The following is a 20,167-nucleotide window of genomic DNA, read 5'->3' on the forward strand; positions in this document are numbered from 1 at the left end:
TCCCTAAACTCCTCACTAGTCTTATTAAAGACCGAGGCAAAGTACTTATTTAGATATTGGGCCATGCCTAGGTTATCCTTAACCTCCGTTCCATCCTCAGTGTATAGCGGCCCCACTTCTTCTTTCTTTGTTTTCTTCTTATTTATGTGGCTGTAGAACCTTTTACTATCTTGATTGTCCAGGGGCCCCACTGGTTGTTTAGCAGCTTCCTGCTTCTGATGTACTTAAAAAAAACATTTTGTTATTATCTTTTGAATTTTTGGCTGAAACGGTGATGCTTTGAAGTTTAACAATAACTGTGACATGCCCACAGGTTAGTTACCTTAGAACAGCTCCTGTGCAGTGACTCGATACTTAGTGCTGCTTTTCATATCTCAGATATTTCAATTAGGATGCGAGTCCAAATACATTGTCCCGCTCCATCTCTCTTGAATCAGTAAGACTAGGGATTGGGGAGACTAGTTAGCCGGCCTCCAAATGTCCAGGTTCCATTGTGTGACCAGGAAGGGGCTCAAAAATAACTGAATATAAAAAAGGACACATTTATGGAAAACACTTTCCAAACTGTCATCTCTACAATCTCTCCAACACTGTTTCAGGTACAGATTTGAGAACTCCTCAGTGCCACTTGGGATGAAAATTGGCCAAATGAAAGAGATCAGGAAATCTAAGAAGTTTACTTTAAAACAGGGTTGCCTCAAAAAGTGGGCACCGTGCATTATCTCATTAGCTTCAGGACAGAGAAAGCTGGACATTTCCTTTCCCATTTCAAACTATTTATTTTTTGTTCCTTTGGGGAGGCAGGAACCTCTCAGAAATGAGAATCTAACACACAGAATGATCAGGCAACCCATACAGCACATACTAGGAACAACAATGGGTCTATAGGGAATTGTTATTAGGATACAGATTAGAGGGCTGTTGCATCAAAAATATGTAAACACATGATGCAACAGCATTAGAAAGAAGCACATCAACACTCGTCAGAGAGGTCATACAGAGAAGTATCCTGCCTTGCCCATCTCCCACTCACTGGTGATGATCAACCTTCACCCTCAGTGTCCTAGGCTGAAAGTATTGTATGGGGAAAGGTCCTTGCACACTATTCTTCCTCCTGGCATATGGTCTGAGATCCCTAAAAGAGGGGAGACCCTGCTTGTTGTCTGTGGCCACATCTGTTTCAGGATTGGTGTATATAGTATAAACAAACGAGTCACACTAAGAGGCCACATCACTAGATTCTCCTCCAGTGGGAAACTGTGACAATCTAGGTGGTTTCCCAGGTACAACCTGGAACTGTGAGACCTGCTCTGCCCCCTGAACACACTAACCTGGGGTGTCTGTCACAATGCTCTGCTAGTGACAAGAAGCAAACCCCTCCAGGTGCTGTTATCACTCAGTCCAGCAGCAGGTGGAGCCCCACACCCAGCTAGATTGCATGAATGTTCCCACAGCCACTCATGAATCTCACAGAGAAAGACACCAGCCGAATCCCACCGGATCCCACCAGCTCCCAGCCTTGTACCTCAGGGTTATACCACCTTGGACAGAACAATGCCAATTTATTAATTGATTCACCACTTACTTCAAGGGAGAGTAAACATGCACAGTCCTTGCCACCTGAGCAGATTTACCAAACACGTCAGACAAACTCTCTGTGGAGGATAAACATAAAAGATAGATTTTACGTGATTATAAGTGATAGCCAAAAAGTTCAGATAAGTTACCAAAAGAAATAACAGCAAAATGCATTCTAAGCTCATCTTAACACTCTCAGGACCCTTATAACTTAGATGCTTTTCACCACACGCCAGCAGTTTGCCCTTATGCCCAGCTCTTCACTTTGATCGGTGCTTTAGTCACTTGATGGTGGTGTGTGTAGATGGAGGTGGAAAAAATCATATATAGAGATATACCTATCTCACAGAACTAGAAGGGACCCTGAAAGGACATTGAGTCCAGCTCCTTGCCTTCACTAGCAGGACCAAGTGCTGATTTTGCCCCAAATCCCTAAGTAGCCCCCTCAAGGATTGACCTCACAACACTGGGTTTAACAGGCCAGTGCTCAAACAACTGAGAGAGAGAGAGCATGGCAAACATCTCTCCCTTTTATAAGGTTCTTTTGCCCTCTTGGTTCCCCCCCCCCCTTTAGAGTCAGGTAGTCTTAGGCTGGGCTGGATTTGTCCCATACACATCCTGATGAGGTGTGAACTGCCTTTCTGCTCCCAGAGCATTTTGTCTGGACTTGTATTAAGCACATTTTTAGCCTCATAACTATATACATGAAATTATAGCCAGTACATTACTATAACAATGATGATCAGTGCATCATGAGCCTTCCAAAGACACCCAATGTGACAAACTTTGCATTGGATGCCACATAATCTTATTATAAGGATGAACATGAGGGTGCCGAGTGTTCCCCCAAGGTGTCACAGAAACCAATTTGCAAGATGCTGAGTTCCGCTACTGCTAAGCAGAAGGGTGAGAATATTGATAAACATTTCTAATTAGCAATTATAAAGATCCTTGAGAGAAATATTTCCGGGCGGGTGGGGGAGAGATTCTTTCATCCAGATCTTTCATTTACAAACTATGGATTAAATCTATTTTACATTCAGTTTTCCTGTGTGTATGTTAAACTATGTGGCTTCAGAATCCAATCTGGCAGGCCTGATCATCTTAGCCATTTTTACTCTTGTATTTGCCTTCAATAGAACAACTGACATGAGAAAAGATGACCAAGTAGAATCAGTCTCTGCACAGTCATGGACTCCATGGGCGCTGCATTAGATTTCAGCCATGCAGAGCTATGATCTCATACAGCAGAAAGGAAATTCCTCTGGGTGGGGGAGATTGGTTCATGGAATCATAGAATCAAAAGGTTGGAAGGGACCTCATGAGGTCACCTAGTCCAACCCCCTGCTAAAGGCAGGACCACTTTCCCTAAATAATCCCAGCCAGGGTGCGGTCTAGCCGGACCTTAAATAGCTCTAAAGATGGAGATTCTACCACCTCCCTAGGTAACCCATTCCAATACTTCACCACTCTCCTAGTCAGAAAGTTTTTTCTAATATCCAGCCTCGACTTCCGCAACTGCAACTTCAAACCATTGCTCCTTGTTCTGTCCTCCGTCACCACTGAGAACAGCCTAGCTCCCTCCTCCTTGGAGCATCCCTTCAAGTAGTTGAAGGTTGCTATCAAATCCCCCCTTAGTCTTCTCTTCTGCAGGCTAAATAAGCCCAGTTCCTTCAGTCTCTCTTCATAAGTCATGTGCTCCAGTCCTCTAATCATTTTTGTTGCCCTCCGCTGGACTCTCTCCAATTGTTCCACGTCCTTTTTGTAGTGTGGCGCCCAAAACTGGACACAATATTCCAGATGCGGCCTCACCAGTGCCGAATAGAGGGGAATAATCACATCCCTCGATCTGCTGGCAACACTCCTACTAATACAGCCCAGTATGCTATTAGCCTTTTTGGCTACAAGAGCACACTGTAGGCTCATGTTCAACTTTCCATCTACCGTAACCCCAAGATCCTTTTCTTCAGCACTGCTACTTAGCCAAACAGTCCCCAACCTGTAGCAGTGCATGGGGTTTTTCTGTCCTAAGTGCAGGACTTTGCACTTGTCCTTGTTGAACTTCATGAGGTTTCTTGTGGCCCACTTCTCCAATTTGTCTAAGTCTCCCTGAATCCTATCCCTGCCCTCCAGCGTGTCCACCACTCCCCCCAACTTGGTGTCATCTGCAAATTTACTTAATGTGCAAGCTATCCCATCATCAAGATCATTAATGAAGACATTGAATAGAACGGGCCCTAAGACAGACCCCTGGGGCACACCACTTGTTACTGGTTGCCAACTAGAGAGTGTGCCATTGATACCTACCCGCTGAGCCCGTTGATTCAACCAGTTTTCTATCCACTTCACAGTCCATTCCTCCAACCCATACTTCCTTAGTTTGCTGATGAGAATGCTGTGGGAAACCGTGTCAAAAGCCTTACTAAAGTCAAGGTATACAACATCAACAGCTTTGCCCCCATCCACAAGTCCAGTCATCTCATCGTAGAAAGCAATCAGGTTGGTCAGGCATGATTTACCCTTGGTGAATCCATGCTGACTGCTTCTGATCACCTTGTTTTCCTCTAAGTGTTTCAGGATGGATTCCTTCAGCACCTGCTCCATGATTTTTCCAGGGATTGAGGTGAGACTGACTGGTCTGTAGTTCCCTGGATCTTCCTTTTTCCCTTTCTTAAAGATAGGTACTATATTTGCTTTCTTCCAGTCCTCTGGGACCTCTCCTGTTCGCCATGAATTTTCAAAGATAATGGTCAACGGCTCTGCAATCACATCAGCTAACTCCCTCAGCACCCTCGGATGCAGTTCGTCCGGTCCCATAGACTTGTGCACGTCTAACGTCTTTAAGTAGTCCCTAACCTGACCCTCTATCACAGTGGGCTGCTCTCCTCCTCTCCTCTCTGCGTTCCCCAGTGTAGTAGTCTGGGAGTTGATCCTGCCCGTAAAGACTGAAGTGAAGAAGGAATTGAGTACTTCAGCCTTTTCCATATCTTCCACCACTAGGATACCTGCCTCATTGAGTAAGGGACCTACACCATCCCTAGTCCTCTTCTTGTTGCTTACATACTTGTAAAACCCCTTCCTATTATCCTTCACATCCCTTGCTAGTTTCAACTCAAATTGCCCTTTGGCCTTTCTGATTCTATCCCTGCAGGCCCGAGCAATAATCTTATATGCCTCCCCAGTCATCTGTCCAAGCTTCCATTTTTTGTAAGCTTCCTTCTTTTGCTTCAGCTCACCACTGAGTTCCCTGCTAAGCCATGCTGGGCACTTTCTACGCTTGCTATTCTTTCTGCACATCGGTATGGTATTTTCCTGTGCTCTTAACATGATTTCTTTAAAAAACTGCCAGCTATCCTGGACACCCATCCCCTTCAGTTCAGGTTCCCAGGGAATCCTGCCCATCATTTCTCTAAGGGAGCTGAAATCCACTTTTCTGAAATCCAGGGTTTGCGTTCTGCTTCTGAAATCCAGGGGTTGCATCAGGACAGCTGTTTGTACTGTCTGCACAGTAAAAAAAAGCACTAAATCCCAGGCTCAGCCCCATCAGAGGAGGAATCAAGGGAGACATAGCTTTCCATGGAGAAGGATACAAGTATGAGGACATCTCTGCACTTTTTAAATAGAGAGGGAAGAGCATGCTCTAAGACAGATTGTGACAGTTGCTCGTCCATTCAAGGAGATGCAGGTCTCTCTACTGAGAAAATCCAGCTTCTGCAGAAAGAGGAGAAAGAAGAACCTCAGCTGAGTATCCTGAGTCCTGGCGGCCAAGCACTGATAAATGAGAGCTCATTGCTTCAAGCTTCGGCTGTCCTGTGGTTACAGGTGAGCAGCATCTTCCTGACTGCATTTCTATATCACCTTCCAAACAGATGCATGAATGTGCTTTGTGAATATTAGAGGGACATGAGGGGTGAAGTAATTGCTTCTTTTGGATAAACATCTGTTGGTGAATGAGAGAAGGGTTTGAGCTACACAGAGCTGTTCTGCAGGTGAATATTTACTGTTTTAGCTTCTCCTTCCCAGAGCAATGTCAGTCTGCATTTATAGCACCATATAATAGAGATGGAGCATGAGATCCACGTCTTGTGACAAACCCTCAGTTGGAGATCTGCCCCACGAACACAAATGGAGCTACCTTCATTTACATCAGCTGAGGATCAGGCACAATGTGCCCCAGTAGAGTGGGAAGTGATGACAGAGTCTTATTAGCCCAGATCACACATGCCAGATGTTTCTAGACTCTGAGTTCAGGGACAGCATCTGCCTGTGCCCCCCTCCAATGCCTTTCTGGTTCCTTTATTATCATCACACACTTATTATGGAGTGTGGAGGGTCACTCCCCAGTTAGGGTTGCATATCAGCCTGGTTTTGCCTATGTGGGGGCACTACCCCAGTCTCCAAGCAATTGTCTGTGAACAGCCATGTGTGCTGGGACAAGGGAAATTAAATCCCAAGCTGTGTATCTGTTAAAATGGAGGTTTCAGAGTAGCAGCCATGTTAGTCTGTATCCACAAAAAGAACAGGAGTACTTGTGGCACCTTAGAGACTAACAAAATTATTTCAGCATAAGCTTTCATGGGCTACAGCTCACTTCTTCAGATACATAGAATGGAACACACAGACAGAAGATATTTATACATACAGAGAACATGAAAAGGTGGAAGTATGCTTCTCCAGCTCTTCTTTGTCTGTGGAGCAGACAGAAGGTGCCTTTCAGCCTGTGATGGTCGAGGGTACTGCAGTTGTCTCAGAGTTGGTCCTGGATTCAACTAAAGCCTAGGAAGGGAATGGTCCTAAATTTGTTTCTGGTAGGAAGAAAGGCACTGTAACTAGGTTGTATCCAGTTAGTGTCCTAGCAAAATCCCAGAGACCAGACAATGCTGGTGCTTGTATTTTGCCTGTTGGTAATGTGTGGCTGGAAAAGGGTGTAGCAACTCTGTCTGATCAGGGTCATACCCTAGCTGGGGTGCCAGGAGAGCATAAAGGTGCTTTGATTGTGTTACTCACTGGCAGTTCAAAAACTTGTAGGAAGAAGGAAAAGATTCCTGAGCTTGTGTGTGGCAAAGGGAAGGACAATGCTTCTAACCTTTTGACTATGAAATCTAGCAGTTTGCCTGAAAGTGGATTGGGTAGGAATCCGCACGATGAGCCAAAGGTAATTATGGACATAAGTAAAACTCAGGAGTTGGCAGTGGCTCGGCAGAGCAATGCTTCTGTGGAGCAATGTAAAGATAAACTGCTGCTTTGAAAGATTCCTGAAGAGAAAAATTTTCATGATAGTCTTTGCAAGAAGTTTGCTGCAACTGAAGGGTATGGACGTAATTTAATCAAGCAAGTTTCAGTTCCTAACAGCCAGATTTTTTCTGTTGGGAATGGATCCACTGAAGTTCTTTTTGAAAGATCCAGTGTGGATCGCTTAGAGAAGGTCTCAGATGAAATGAAAAATTGTCAGGAAATTTAAACAGCCCTATGACCAAGTGGCTGTGTTTGGCCGCTTGTTGGGAAGACAATGGTGTTAGAACAGGAGTGTCTCCATGCTGATTTTGTAAGTGAGCAGACTGTGCTTCAGGATCTGAGGACAGATTTGGTTACTGGTGTTTCAGAGCAGAATCATTTTATGGCTGAATGGTTAAAAATGCAGGGGAAAGCAAGCAAACTCTCAGGTTCAGACATTTTGGATTTGTGTGATATCTCTTTAAGACAGAGTCCAGCCTTGGAATTGGTAGCAGTTACGGATCTGAAAACTGGTGAAAAGGCTCCTGTCTCTGTTAATGCAAATTACATGGCTGGCAGGGAGAAGAAAGACTTGCTAATAGCTGTTAGGAAAGAGACCACACCCAAACAGCCAGTGGATTCTCTTAAGCAAGAAAGCTCAGGATCTGACCTCTCTGAACAGGGAGAAAAGAGAAAAAAATCATGCTAATGGTATTAAACAAAAGGCATGACAAAAATGCTTGTACCTGTGCACCTGCAATGGATTTGCTCTTATTGCTAATGGTGATTTTTTGTAAGTAATGTGTGGCTAATACCAAACATTGTAAAAATATACAACGTGCCTAATCTTTTAGAAAATCCCTTGAACATGTTAAGAGTTCTGCATAAGAACACACTTTATGTTAAAAGACCTTGTAATGCTGATGTTGCACAGTATAGTCTTGGAACTTTTCACATGTGCTGAATAGGAAAACTGAGGCACACTAACACTGCTTTCATAGCTAAATTCCAAGAGTCCTATACTATGAACCACATTAATATCTACATTAACTTAATGTTAATTGAGTTCCAAACATTTGCCACAGCTTGTATGGATAAGGTAGCTATGTTCTTTAGCTCTTGGCAAGATCACACAAGTCATACAGGAACAAGAGCAGTTCCAATCCACTATTGTTCTAATCAAGTTTTACCTTGAGTTTATAAAGAGATTCAGTCGTGTTATTCAACATGATTTTGATAAACCATTTCTGTTTTACACTGATATGACTTCTAACCCAATACTAGCTATAGTAAGACAGAACCAAGAATCGGGAGCTCTTGGGATGAAGTCAATGATGTTTGTGTCATTCCTTCCTGCATCAATTTTGCGTTGGGGATGTGACGTTATTGACACAAATTGTGACCGTATAGACCATTATTGTAACCAAGATCCTGTAGTGGCACCAAATCTTGTCAAAATGAGATTAAGTAAGGTGTCTCTGAGGAGGTTATGATTTACTAGTTATGATTATGCTATCTGTATGCAGGTATCATTTTTTTGTATTTAAAGTTATACGTACTGTCTCTATATTGTCTGTATTTCAAACTTGTGCTATGCTTCTGGGTGACACCCCAGACAATTTGGCATCAGCACTGCCTAGCCTGCTTGATGGCCCATTAAGGACCATCAGCTATACAATTGACTCTCTGAGAGAAGGCAAATACACCTTGTGACTCAGCAAAGCATGCAGGGACATGCCTATGAACAGAACTCTAAGGTTTTTCCGTGCCATGTGCTGGGTAGTTTGTATTTGAGTGAAAGGAAGCACAAGCCACATAGCAAAAGGACTATAAAAGACAGCTGCATCATCTACAATTTGTTTTCAATCCTGCTTCTAACCTTGGAGCAGGGGTCTCAAACTCAATTTACCTTAGGGCCTGTGCCAGTCCTCAAATCCTTCCAGTGGGCCAATAATGTCACTGAAGATGGTGTTCAGAAAACAAAAATTTTATATTATAATTTTTATTTCAAATTTCTTAGAAATAATGAAATTGTCATACAACTTTATACAATTCTTCACCTCCCAGAGAGTTTTTAGTGTTTGCCAGACACCTGGCAATGCTTCAGTTCTGTCAGTTTGTTAATGTTTGGCCTCAGTGACTGAACAGTTGAAACCTTCAGGATTGCAGCAAGGCATGCATCAGATAGTTGTGTTCAGTATTTTTACTTGTATTCATCGTGGAAAAAAGGGATGCTGTGTCTATGCCAGGGGTTCTCAAACTGGGAGTCGAGACCCCTCAGGGGGTCACAAGATTATTACATGGGGGGGGTTGCGAGCTGTCAGCCTCCACCCCAAACCCCGCTTTGCCTCCAGCATTTATAAGGGTGTTAAATATATTAAAACATTTTTTTTTAATTTATGCAGGGGGTCATACTCAGATGCTTGCTGTATGAAAAGCGTCACCAGTACAAAAGTTTGAGAACCCCTGTTCTATGCTGACTCTGCCTGGTAACTAATTATGTTGCCTCCACGACTGACTCTGCCTGGCAATTAGTGATGGTTTCTCTGTCCCTCTCCCCGAGACAATGGGAGCTCCGGAGGGGGGGAGGGGGCGCCTGTAGTTGAGATTCCTGGCAACGTGTCTGCCTGCATCTCTCCTCTGCAGGCAGAAGTGGGGAGGTTCTCTAGCCACAGATAGCCAGTGGACTGAGATTTTGAGACCCTTGCTCTGGAGGAACTTTGCTACAAACTGAAGCTCTAAACGAAGGACTGAATGACCCATCCAAGCTGTGGATTTACTCGAGAGACTTGATTTGAATCTTCAGTTTATTCCATCACTGCTAAAAGCCTGAACCAAGAAGTTTTCCATTAGATTTTAGATTTTAAAGGATTGGCAACAACGTGATTTGTGGGTAAGATCTGATTTGTATATTGACCTGGGTCTGGGGCTTGGTCCTTTGGGATCAGAAGAACCATTCTTCTTTTACTGGGATATTGATTCTCATAATGAGGCATCCCCTGAGGAGCGATGCTAGTGTTGAAACTGGGAAACTGGAGTGTCTAAGGGAATTGCTTGGGTGACTTACGGTTAGACAGTGGGGTAAAACCAAAGTCGTCTCTGTTTGGCTGGTTTGCTGTGCCTTAGTAAAGGAACTCCAGTTTTGGGCTGTAATTGCCCTGCTCTAAGTAATTTATCATGAATTGATACTCTCAGTTGTGTCCTGCCAGAGGACTCATTATTCCATATGGATAGATTAATTTCCATTAATTCTAATGAGACCGGTGCCTATTGACACTAGATTGCTTTGAAAAATCTGAGTAGAAGATTTTAGTTGTTAAGCTCTGGTATATCACGAGGTGGGATATAATAGATAACCCAATACTGATACGACAGATCAGACTAGTTCTCTACTAGAGATATGGGCTGTTATATTAGTCATTGCTCTGATATGGCAGAGGGAGGTACCAATCTTCTGTCCTCTGAGTGAGACTCCTGGCACTTTGCTGTAAAGTCTACATCCAGCCTTAAAATTTCAACCTGTAACCGGGAAAGGAAGGGAATATTCTGAATATTGATGGTATTAATTCACAAGACTTGATTAACTTTTCATGATGTGTTTTTCCAATTCAATTGCCCAGCTTGTTTTTTTGTTCCTAGACTCAACCCATGACAGACCCCGAATGGAGAAACCAAACAACCATCACAGAATTTATCCTCCTGGGATTCGGGGATCTCTTTGACCTGCAAATTCTTCTTTTTCTAATGTTCCTAGTGATCTATATTGCAACCACAGTTGGGAACACTCTCATTGTGGTGCTTGTTGTGACAGATCAGCACCTTCACACCCCCATGTATTTCTTCCTGGGGAACTTGTCCTACTTGGAGACCTGCTACACCTCGACCTTCCTGCTCAGGTTACTGGCCAGTCTGCTGACTGGGGATAGAACCATCTCATTCAGTGGCTGCATCACACAACTATTTTTTTGGTTTTCTGGCAGGTACGGAATACTATCTCCTAGCAGCAATGTCTTACGATCGGTATTTAGCAATATGTAAACCCCTGCACTATTCAACTCTTATGAATAACAGGTTTTGCCTCCAGCTGGCTGCTGGAGCATGGTTAAATGGTTGCTTGGCTACTACCATCTTTATATCATTCATGTCACCATTAATATTCTGTGGCCCGAATGAAATTGACCACTTTTATTGTGACCCCATCCCATTAATAAAACTCTCCTGCAGTGACACACACCTGATCATATTGATGGATTTCATACTAATCTGTGTATTCACTCTGCCTCCATTCCTACTAAACCTGATGTCCTATGTGTGTATCATTTCCACCATCATGAAAATCCCTTCCACCACCAGGAGGCAAAAAGCCTTTTCTACCTGCTCCTCTCACCTCATCGTAGTCGACAATTTTCTATGGCACAATAATGATTGTGTACATGCTACCGAAATACGATAAATTTAGAGACCTGAAAAAAGTGTTTTCTCTTTGCTACACAGTCCTAACTCCCCTCGTAAACCCCCTCATTTACAGCCTGAGAAACAGAAAGGTCAAGGAAGCCTTGTGCAAAGCAGTCAGTAAATGTGATTTTCACAAAACATGCAGAGACTCCGAGATAATAACTTAGTCTGAGGTTTTCAAAGCTGCCTGGGTGATTTAAGCAATCAGCCCCCATTAAAATTAAGTTGAAAAGTCCCATTGAAAAATCTGAGCACTAAAATGAAAAAGAATTGGAGATGATCTGCATAGAGTTACTAAGAGAGTTTTTGTGGTCCTTAGCTGTGTCCATGTAACACAACTTATAGGAAATTGCCATTGTGGACAGCTCTGTCACTCTCTCATGTTCAGCACTGATACACACTGTATTATGGTATTTTTCTCCATGGTGTTGGCAGTTCACCCTATGTGAAAAGGGTGTACAGTGTTCAAAACTGCACAGAGCAAACATTGTGTAGGACACAAAATTCACTAATCATCAATGGAAATCCTTATGTACATCCCCTGTTCATTGTTTCTCTATATTAGATAATAAAGTCTCGTAATAAAATTCAGATGAAGTGGGAATTTTTCATAATGTTTCATATAAATATTGTGTGTGCCTCAGTGTCCCCTATGGGGTGCATATTTAATTAGATGGGGGAAAGAACTGTTTACGCTTTGCAGAGACTTACAGACATAGGTATGACTGATGCCTAGCTGTCTGGGGCCTGGGTATCCAGAACACAATGGCCACTGCAATTGCCTAGACATTTGCCTCCTAGCAACAAATGACCCTGGATGGCCCACCCTTAGCAGGAAGCCAGCTGGGTGTGAAAAGCTGGAGGACAAAGGACTGAGGAGAGGCCAGATGGGATTCTTAAGTGTGGGCTGCTGGAGGCAGGGAGAAGCTTCTGGATTGGGACTACAGAGGGGTCACAGAGCTCTGGGCTTTAGGACTGACCCAGATGTAACTTTCCATTCTCTGTATTAATGAAAGACTTTCTATGCTGTGTTCCAGACATCTCATAAACCCTCCTGCTTTTACAAGCCTGGCTGAAAGTCACTCCAGAGTCAGGAAGTCGGGGGCTCATTGCCCCCTTTGGGTGTGCAAGTCTTCCCCACATGTCCAATTCAGGTGGACTCGCTGAGGGGAGCTCACAGTGAGGAGCAGGGGTGCTGAAGGCTGCTACATTAGGTTCCAGGAGGCAGTGACACCAAGAGGCCTACCCTACTGAGCGTGAGACCCTAAGGAGGCTGACAACCTGAAGGGGTTCTCCCAGGGACTCTTCCAGAGCTGTTCAAGAGCACCAAACATGTGGATCCGTGACAGGAAGACGTCATCATGCTTGTAGCTACAGGTCGTTTCTTATTCCCCTAAGGACACAATGGAGAATCCAAACAGAGTTCAGGTCAGTGTCCTTTTAACCAGGGAGGGAGGTGGCCATAACCATGGTCCCATCATAGACTTTCTAACTGGGAACTAGGCGGAGTGGAGACAATTTTAACAAATTTTCTATTTCCATAAAAAAGCATAGATGGGGTCGCAAGCCTGGGAAATCTACCACCCCTGAAATTCTGCTTATTGCCATCATATGCCTCTGCAAATCCACCACCTTCACTGCACTAACACAGGCCGGATGCAAATAGCCAGGCCCCAGCAATGACCTATGGACACTTCACCAGGAACATCTTTATAGCTCTTACCTAGTCTAAGCCCAGTTTTGACCAGCTTCAGCAAAGCCACAGCACCAGGCTCACCAGGCACTTGGAGGCAGAAAGTTGGGCAAACAAAAAACTAGACTCAAAAGCCAGGTCCACTGGGTCTGTCCAAACCCAGCAGGGGGTTTGCCAGGCACACATTAACTGAGGCCATTCCTGGGGTCGCCTCTGTCAAACATTCATTGAAGAGGGACTTGGCATTTGGCCCTGCAGGGCAGACGCTGCTCTGGTGCCGCCAGCTGCACAGAGTAGTTCAAAGAGAGGGGACCTGTTACGCTGAGCGTCCCCAAAACTGACTGAAACAAGCGACTGTCCCTAGAGGGGTCGTTCTCAGGGCACGGTATCTAATCAGCTCCAGGTGCCTTAGACAGCTCTGCTGTATGCAGGACCCTCTCATTGGGGTGTGAGACAACCTCTGGTGAGAGGAAGTGGCTACCACCTACCAATGGGCAGAATTCCTGTGATGCCAAAATGGCAGTGCTGGCTCAGTCACTGGGAGCATGTCAGGGCTTGGCCAGAGACAAAGGAGATGGGCAGCATTGAGAACGGTAGGACTTCAGCCCTGCAGGAATTACTTTCCAAGGGCCGTAATGGAGTTAGGCACCCTAATCCCTTTGATATGGGAGTTGGATGTGAAGGGTATGCTTATGCTCATTTTGGGTGAAACGTGGTTTGCAGGGTGCTCACCCTCCATGCTCCACCATGTCCCAACATGTGATACACCTGTATCATTGTTCCCATTAGCACATTTGGTAACACTACTGTGTTCCCTGGCCCTTTCCAAGTGTTATAATCACACAGTTTGCCCCATTATCCATCCATAACCACTTCTGTGCCCTTGGTACAGCGTGTTGAATGTTCTGTAATATAAAAAAGTTTGGGGTTTTTATGAGAGGCTGTGCTGCAGCAATCAATTGGGCCTCTTTACTTTTTCACATTCACTGCTGCTTGTTTAGCTAGTTTGTCTGCCCTTTGGTTCCCGTTGCTATGAGGGTCTGTTCCTTTTGTGTGGGCCTTCACTTTTATCACTGCTACTTTGGTAGGTTTCTGCATGGCTGCATGAAGTTTCTCCACTATCCTCCCATTTTGTATTGGGGATCCTGTACTCGTCAGGAATCCCCGATTTACCCACAAGTTAATATAATCATGTACAACCCCAAACGTGTATCTAGAAATAGTATATATGTTTACATCATGACCTTCCACAGCTTCATATGCTGCAACTAACACCTGTAGTTCTGTTACTTGTGCCGATGCCCCAGGTAAACTGCCATGTGCCACCAGTTGCCCATCTTGAGTACACACATCCTGTGTGTCACTTGCCATCCACATAGAAGGAAGAACCATCCACGTATAGGCAAGGGGCACCAAGTATTTCAGTTTGTTTTACCAATGGAAGGTCCACGGGCTTTCCTTCAAGGCATCTGTGGTAGGCATGAGGATGGCAGGGTTTAGCAATGATGCTTGTTGCAGATGTACCGAAGGTATTAGCAAGCTCGTTTCCCATCGAGTCCATCTTGCCACATGGACTTCCAAAGATTTATTTCCTGATAAAATAGCAAGGACAGCGTGAGGCATGACAATACTTACATCCTGTACACCAATAAGTGGTGAGGCCTGACTTAGGGCCATAGAAGCTCCTTTCACTGCCTGGAGGCACGGTGGCATTGCTTGAGTGACAGCATCTACTTTAGAAGGGTAGTATGCTACTGAGGGCTGTTTGTCCCCATGTTTTTGCATTAACACTGCTGTCATATGTCCCTCTCTGACAAGTGTGTACAATGTAAAAGGCATTAATGGATTAGGAAGTCCCAACCCTAGGACAGTACTTAGCCTCTGTTTCAATGTGGTAAATGCCTGTTCACATTCAAGTGTCCATTCAATTGCATCATGTGGTTCACCAGCACCCTTCAGGAGATTATTAAGGGGCTGGACAATCCTTGAATAATTTGGGATTTGAGTTTGGTGGAAACTGAATAGCTCCAATACTTTCCTAACTCCCTTGACCGTAATTGGTCGTGGGCATGTGTCATGATAAAATTCCCCACTCTGAACCTTAGCGTCCAAAAGATGGGGTACCAGCATGAATTCCTCTAAGCTTAATCACCAGCTTAGAACCTGTAGCGCTGCCAGCAACCAGCAATTCCAGTGCCTGGTACACTCTGGTCCCCCCAAAACTTGCCTGGGGACCCCGAAGACCCAGACCCTCTGGATCTTAACCCAAGGAAAGAAAACCCTTTCCCCACCGTTGCCTCTCCCAGGCTTCCCCTCCCTGGGTTACCCTGGAAGATCACTATGATTCAAACTCTTTGAATCTTTAGAACAGAGAGGAAAATGCACCTTCCTCCTCCTTCTCTCTCTCCTCCCAGACTCTCTCTGAGAGAGCAGTAATCCTGACACAGAGAATTAGTCTTTCTCTCCCCCTTCCCTCCTTCTCCCCACCAATTCCCTGGTGAATCCAGATCCATCCCCTGAGGTCTCACACCAGAATAAAAAAACATCAGGTTCTTAAACAAGAAACTTTTAATTAAAGAGAGAAAAACAGGAAAAATTATCTTTGTAAATTTAGATGGAATAGGTACAGGGTCTTTCAGCTATAGACACTGGCAATACCCTCCCAGCCTAAGTATACAAGTACAAATTAAATCCTTTCAGCAAAATACAAATTTGAATCCTCCCAGCAAATACACAATTAAACTCTTCCAGCCAAAAGCACATTCAAATACAGAAAGATACTTAATACAAAATAACACGATGCAACATTATAAAGATTTATAGAGATAGTTAATACAGAGATTTCTCTACACGGTCCCTCTGAGCCCCCAGAGTGAACAACAACTAAAACTAACAGCACACACAGAAACTTCCCTCCCTCAAGATTTGAAAGTGTCCTGTCTCCTGATTGGTTCTCTGGTCAGGTGACAGCCAGGCTCACTGAACTTGTTAACCCTTTACAGTCAAAGAGATATAAAGTACTTCTGTGCTATTAACTTTTCTTATCTGTTTATGACAGCATGCATTAATAGCCTCAATGAGGTCAACAGTTAAATGCTTGCACGCTTGGATATTAGATACCCCAGATAGGATACTTCCTACTTTGCAATCTGAGCCTTTCTAGCATTACATTTACCCCACTGTCTGCCAAGTGCTGCAGGATCACTTCTAAGTCTTTCATGTGCATTTGGCCATCTGGTGAGGAGATAAGAAGATCATCAACATACTGTACAACACAAAAAGTCATGTCTGGCAGCTTTGCCAGCACATCAGCTAACGCTCTATGAAACAAATTAGATGAGTTATAGAAACCCTGGCTTAGGTGAGTAAAGGTACATTGCTTCCCTTTAACAGTAAATGCAAACCAAAATTGACTGTCAGGGTGCACAGGAACGGACCAAAAGCCATTGCTAATGTCCAAGGCTGAAAACACTATGTGATCATCAAAAGCATATAAGCCTACCTCTACCATCCACTCCTGTACCTTTTCCCAGAAGGGCAGGTTTGGGTTATTTAGCTGCAAAGATGACATTTCTTTTAACATGCTCTGGACTCATAGGAGTGTGCTTTAGGTGACTAACAGTAGCAGCAAAGAGGTGCCACAGATATGAGGTGCCACAGATTCTTTGCTGCTTTTACAGATCCAGACTAACACAGCTACCTCTCTGATACTTAACAGTAGCAGGGTCCCCTTCCCCTGGATTAGGCTCATGGACAGTGTGCACTCTCACAGGAGCCATGAAACTAGACTGATATCCCCATGTTATACATGTAGGGTCCAAAGGTGCTGAGGGACAAGATCTCTTCTCTTGCGAGTCTGCTTCTTTATACTTTTTTGCTTCTGCTTGCAGTTTTTCTACCTCTGCTTCTAACTCTCCCACCTTCCTTTTAGCACATCAGTCGCTCTAACCAGCTGTTGATAATCAACAATTAAACACATACCAGCCATTTTGTCCTTCTTCATTTCAGTCATACACCCAAAATATCTTCACAAGAAAGCTAATAAACTTACTGTAACAATAGTTATAAAAGCACTAACCACATACTCTTCGTATTGTGGATCACTATATCCCTTCATCTTTCCCTTTTTTCTTTAACCTAAATATCCTCTAATCTCCACATTTTTAAATACAATTCTGTTTACAGACTAATAGCAATTTATTCAAATCAAACACCCCAGACTGAAATGCCCAATCACCAGATTAATCCTTTTTCTAATTTATTTGATCTGCACAATTACAATGTCCAGTTAGAAGATCTGGGCCAGCCAACACATTAGCTGGAGGTACTTATGGCTATACCTGCCCCTACACTAACTACTGGTCCTTACAACCTCTTTGATTTCTCATTTCAACAGTACTTAGTCAGAGGAACTTACAGCTTAACCAACCCCATCACTAAGTACAATGTCTTAAGACTGCAACAAACCCCCTGAATTCCTCACCACCAAGACTTGCTTACTACAAAAGGTCTGAGAGTCACCAGTCCGGTCAGAGACACACAACCAAATAAAAAATGAACGAACTCACCCACTAATTAGATTGCAGGTAATGATCATGGAGGATATTTCTCACCCTGCTCGCTGCACCAAGAAACTGTTGGGATTTTGTGGTTCCCAATGACTCTGATGCTGGGTAAAATCAAGGGACTTCGATGCAATGCGATGCTGTCACGGAGTGTAGGGGAGTCAGGCCCTGTACCCCTCTTCCTGGGACTCACAGTGACTCTCAGCCAGCCAGTAAAACAGAAGGTTTATTGGACAACAGGAACTCAGGCTACAGCAGAGCTTATAGGCACAACCAGGGCCCCTCAATCTGGTCCTTCTGGGGGTTCAGGAAGCTTAGTCCCCAGCTTGGGATTCCCTGAATTCCACCACCCAGCCCAAAACTGAAACTGAACTAACTCCCTCCAGCAGGCCTCTTCCTTTGTCCAGCTTCCCAGGCAAAGGTGCTGACAACCCTCCCGCCTACCTAGCTCAGGTTACAGGCTGAGCTCCTGTCCCTCACCTAAAGTCATCCCCGGCTCTCCCATCTCCCACACAGACAGTCCCTACTGCATCACAGATGCGATTCAATTTGATGCGATGTGATACAATTCAACAAGACTTTATTTAATATGTACAAAAGGAAAGCCCCTGGTACAAAAAATCAGGTAGAGTCCCTCCAGCAAGGAGCGCCTCTCCTTGCTATTTTATAGCACATGGCACTTACATAACAAGTTACATAACATGAACCTCTAACCAATAAGAGTTAACCTTGCCATATATGGGTTGGTTTATCACATGCCCATAGTTCTCCATTCCACATGCTGAGCTCAACCGCCTCCCCCTGGCCTTCTCTAGAATGTTCCTAGGGTGGTAAGCCACAGCATGCTTCCCTATGCATAAGCACCCTGCAAACCACATTTCACCCAAAATGAACGTAAGCATACCCTTCAGATGCTTAACTCTTTTAAATGCCTCTGAGAATCATCCTGGAGAGCCACTGGTATTCTGTCATGGCAGGTTCTGTCATTGGTATTCTGTCATGGTGACTTGCCTGCCTAGTGTGAAGGTTGCAGATCTCTCGAGGCATCTAGACAGACTTACATGTAGTTCTGGGGAAGAGCCTGTGGTCGTGGTACGTGTAGGTACCAATGACATAGGGAAGGGTAGGAGAGATGTCCTGGAAGTGGAAGCCAAATTTAGGCTGCTACGGAAGAGACTGAAATCCAGGACCTTTATGGTGGCATTTTCAGAAATGCTCCCAGTTCCACATGCAGGGCGTTAGGCAGGCAGAGCTTCAGAGTCTCAATGCGTGGATGAGACGATGGTGTAGAGAGGAGGGGTTTACATTTATTAGGAACTGGGGAAACTTTTGGGATGGGGGAGCCTATACAGGAGAGATGGGCTCCACCTAAACCAAAGTGGAACCAGACTGCTGGCACTAAACATGAAAAAAGTTGTAGAGCAGTTTTTAAACTAGGAGATGGAGGAAAGCCGACTGCTGCAGAGGAGCATGTGGGTTGGACACAGACTTCTCTTAGGGGATAGTCTAATGATAGAGAATCTCCAGGTTATAGTCAGGAGCAGAGGATGAAAGAGGATAATGTAAGGGCCAGAGCAGATGATAAACTTTCACACAGAATAGAATCTGGCACATCAGAAAAGGGCAGACAAATAAACAGACAAGTTTTTAAAGTGAATATACACATATGCTAGAAGTCTAAATAATAAGATAGGTGAACTAGAGTGCTTTGTGATAAAGGAGGATATTGATATAATAGGCATCTCAGAAACCTGGTGGACTGAAAGCAATCAATGGGACACAATCATTCTGGGGTACAAAATATATCAGAAGGACAGAACAGGTCATGCAGTGGGGGAGTGGCACTATATGTGAAAGAAAATGTAGATTCAAATGAAGTAAAAATCTTAAGAGAATCCACATGTTCCATAGAATCTCTATGGATAGAAATTTAATAGTCTAATAAAAATATAACATTAGGGATCTATTATTGACCACTCTGCCATCAATCTCCGATCCTCTGACAACACACGGCTAGGGACACCATTCCTTAACCATCCTGGCTAATAGCCATTGTATGGACTTAACCCTCCAGAATTATCCAGTCTTTTTAAACGCTGTTATAGTCCTAGCCTCAACAACCAATTCAGGTAAAGGAGTTCACACGTTGACTGTGCGTTGTGTGAAGAACTTCCTTTTATTGTTTTAAACCTCTGCCTATTAATTTCATTGGTGACCCCTAGTTCTTGCATTATGGGAATAAGTAAATAACTTTTCCTTTCCACTTCTCCACATCACTCATGATTTTATAACCTCTGTCATATCCCCTTAGTCTTTTCTTTTCTAAACGAAGAGTCCTAGCCTTTTTAATCTCTCCTCATATGGGACCCTCCAAACCCCTAATCTTGTTAGTTGTTCCCTTTCTGAACCTTTTCTAGTGCCAGTATGTCTTTTGAGGTGGAGATCACATCTGTACACAGTATTTGAGATGTGGGGTACCATGGATTATATAAAGGCAATAATATCTCCATCTTATTCTCTATCCGCTTTTCAATGACTCTAACATCTTGTTGCTTTTTGACCGCCTCTGCACATTGTGGGACTCTTCCAGAGAACTATCCACGGTGACTCCAATCTCTTTTTCCTGACTTGTTGTAGCAAATAGTCTCACATATTATATTAT

At 44.0% G+C, this 20,167-nt stretch overlaps 1 pseudogene; it reads left to right on the forward strand.

The window, feature by feature from the left end:
- The first annotated feature begins 5,340 nt into the window (after positions 1 to 5,340).
- LOC116836592 (olfactory receptor 2AP1-like) lies at positions 5,341 to 11,414 on the forward strand (annotated as a pseudogene).
- Positions 11,415 to 20,167: the final 8,753 nt, after the last annotated feature.

The sequence above is a fragment of the Chelonoidis abingdonii genome, chromosome 25 (assembly GCF_003597395.2).
Source record: "Chelonoidis abingdonii isolate Lonesome George chromosome 25, CheloAbing_2.0, whole genome shotgun sequence".
Lineage (NCBI taxonomy): Eukaryota > Metazoa > Chordata > Testudines > Testudinidae > Chelonoidis > Chelonoidis abingdonii.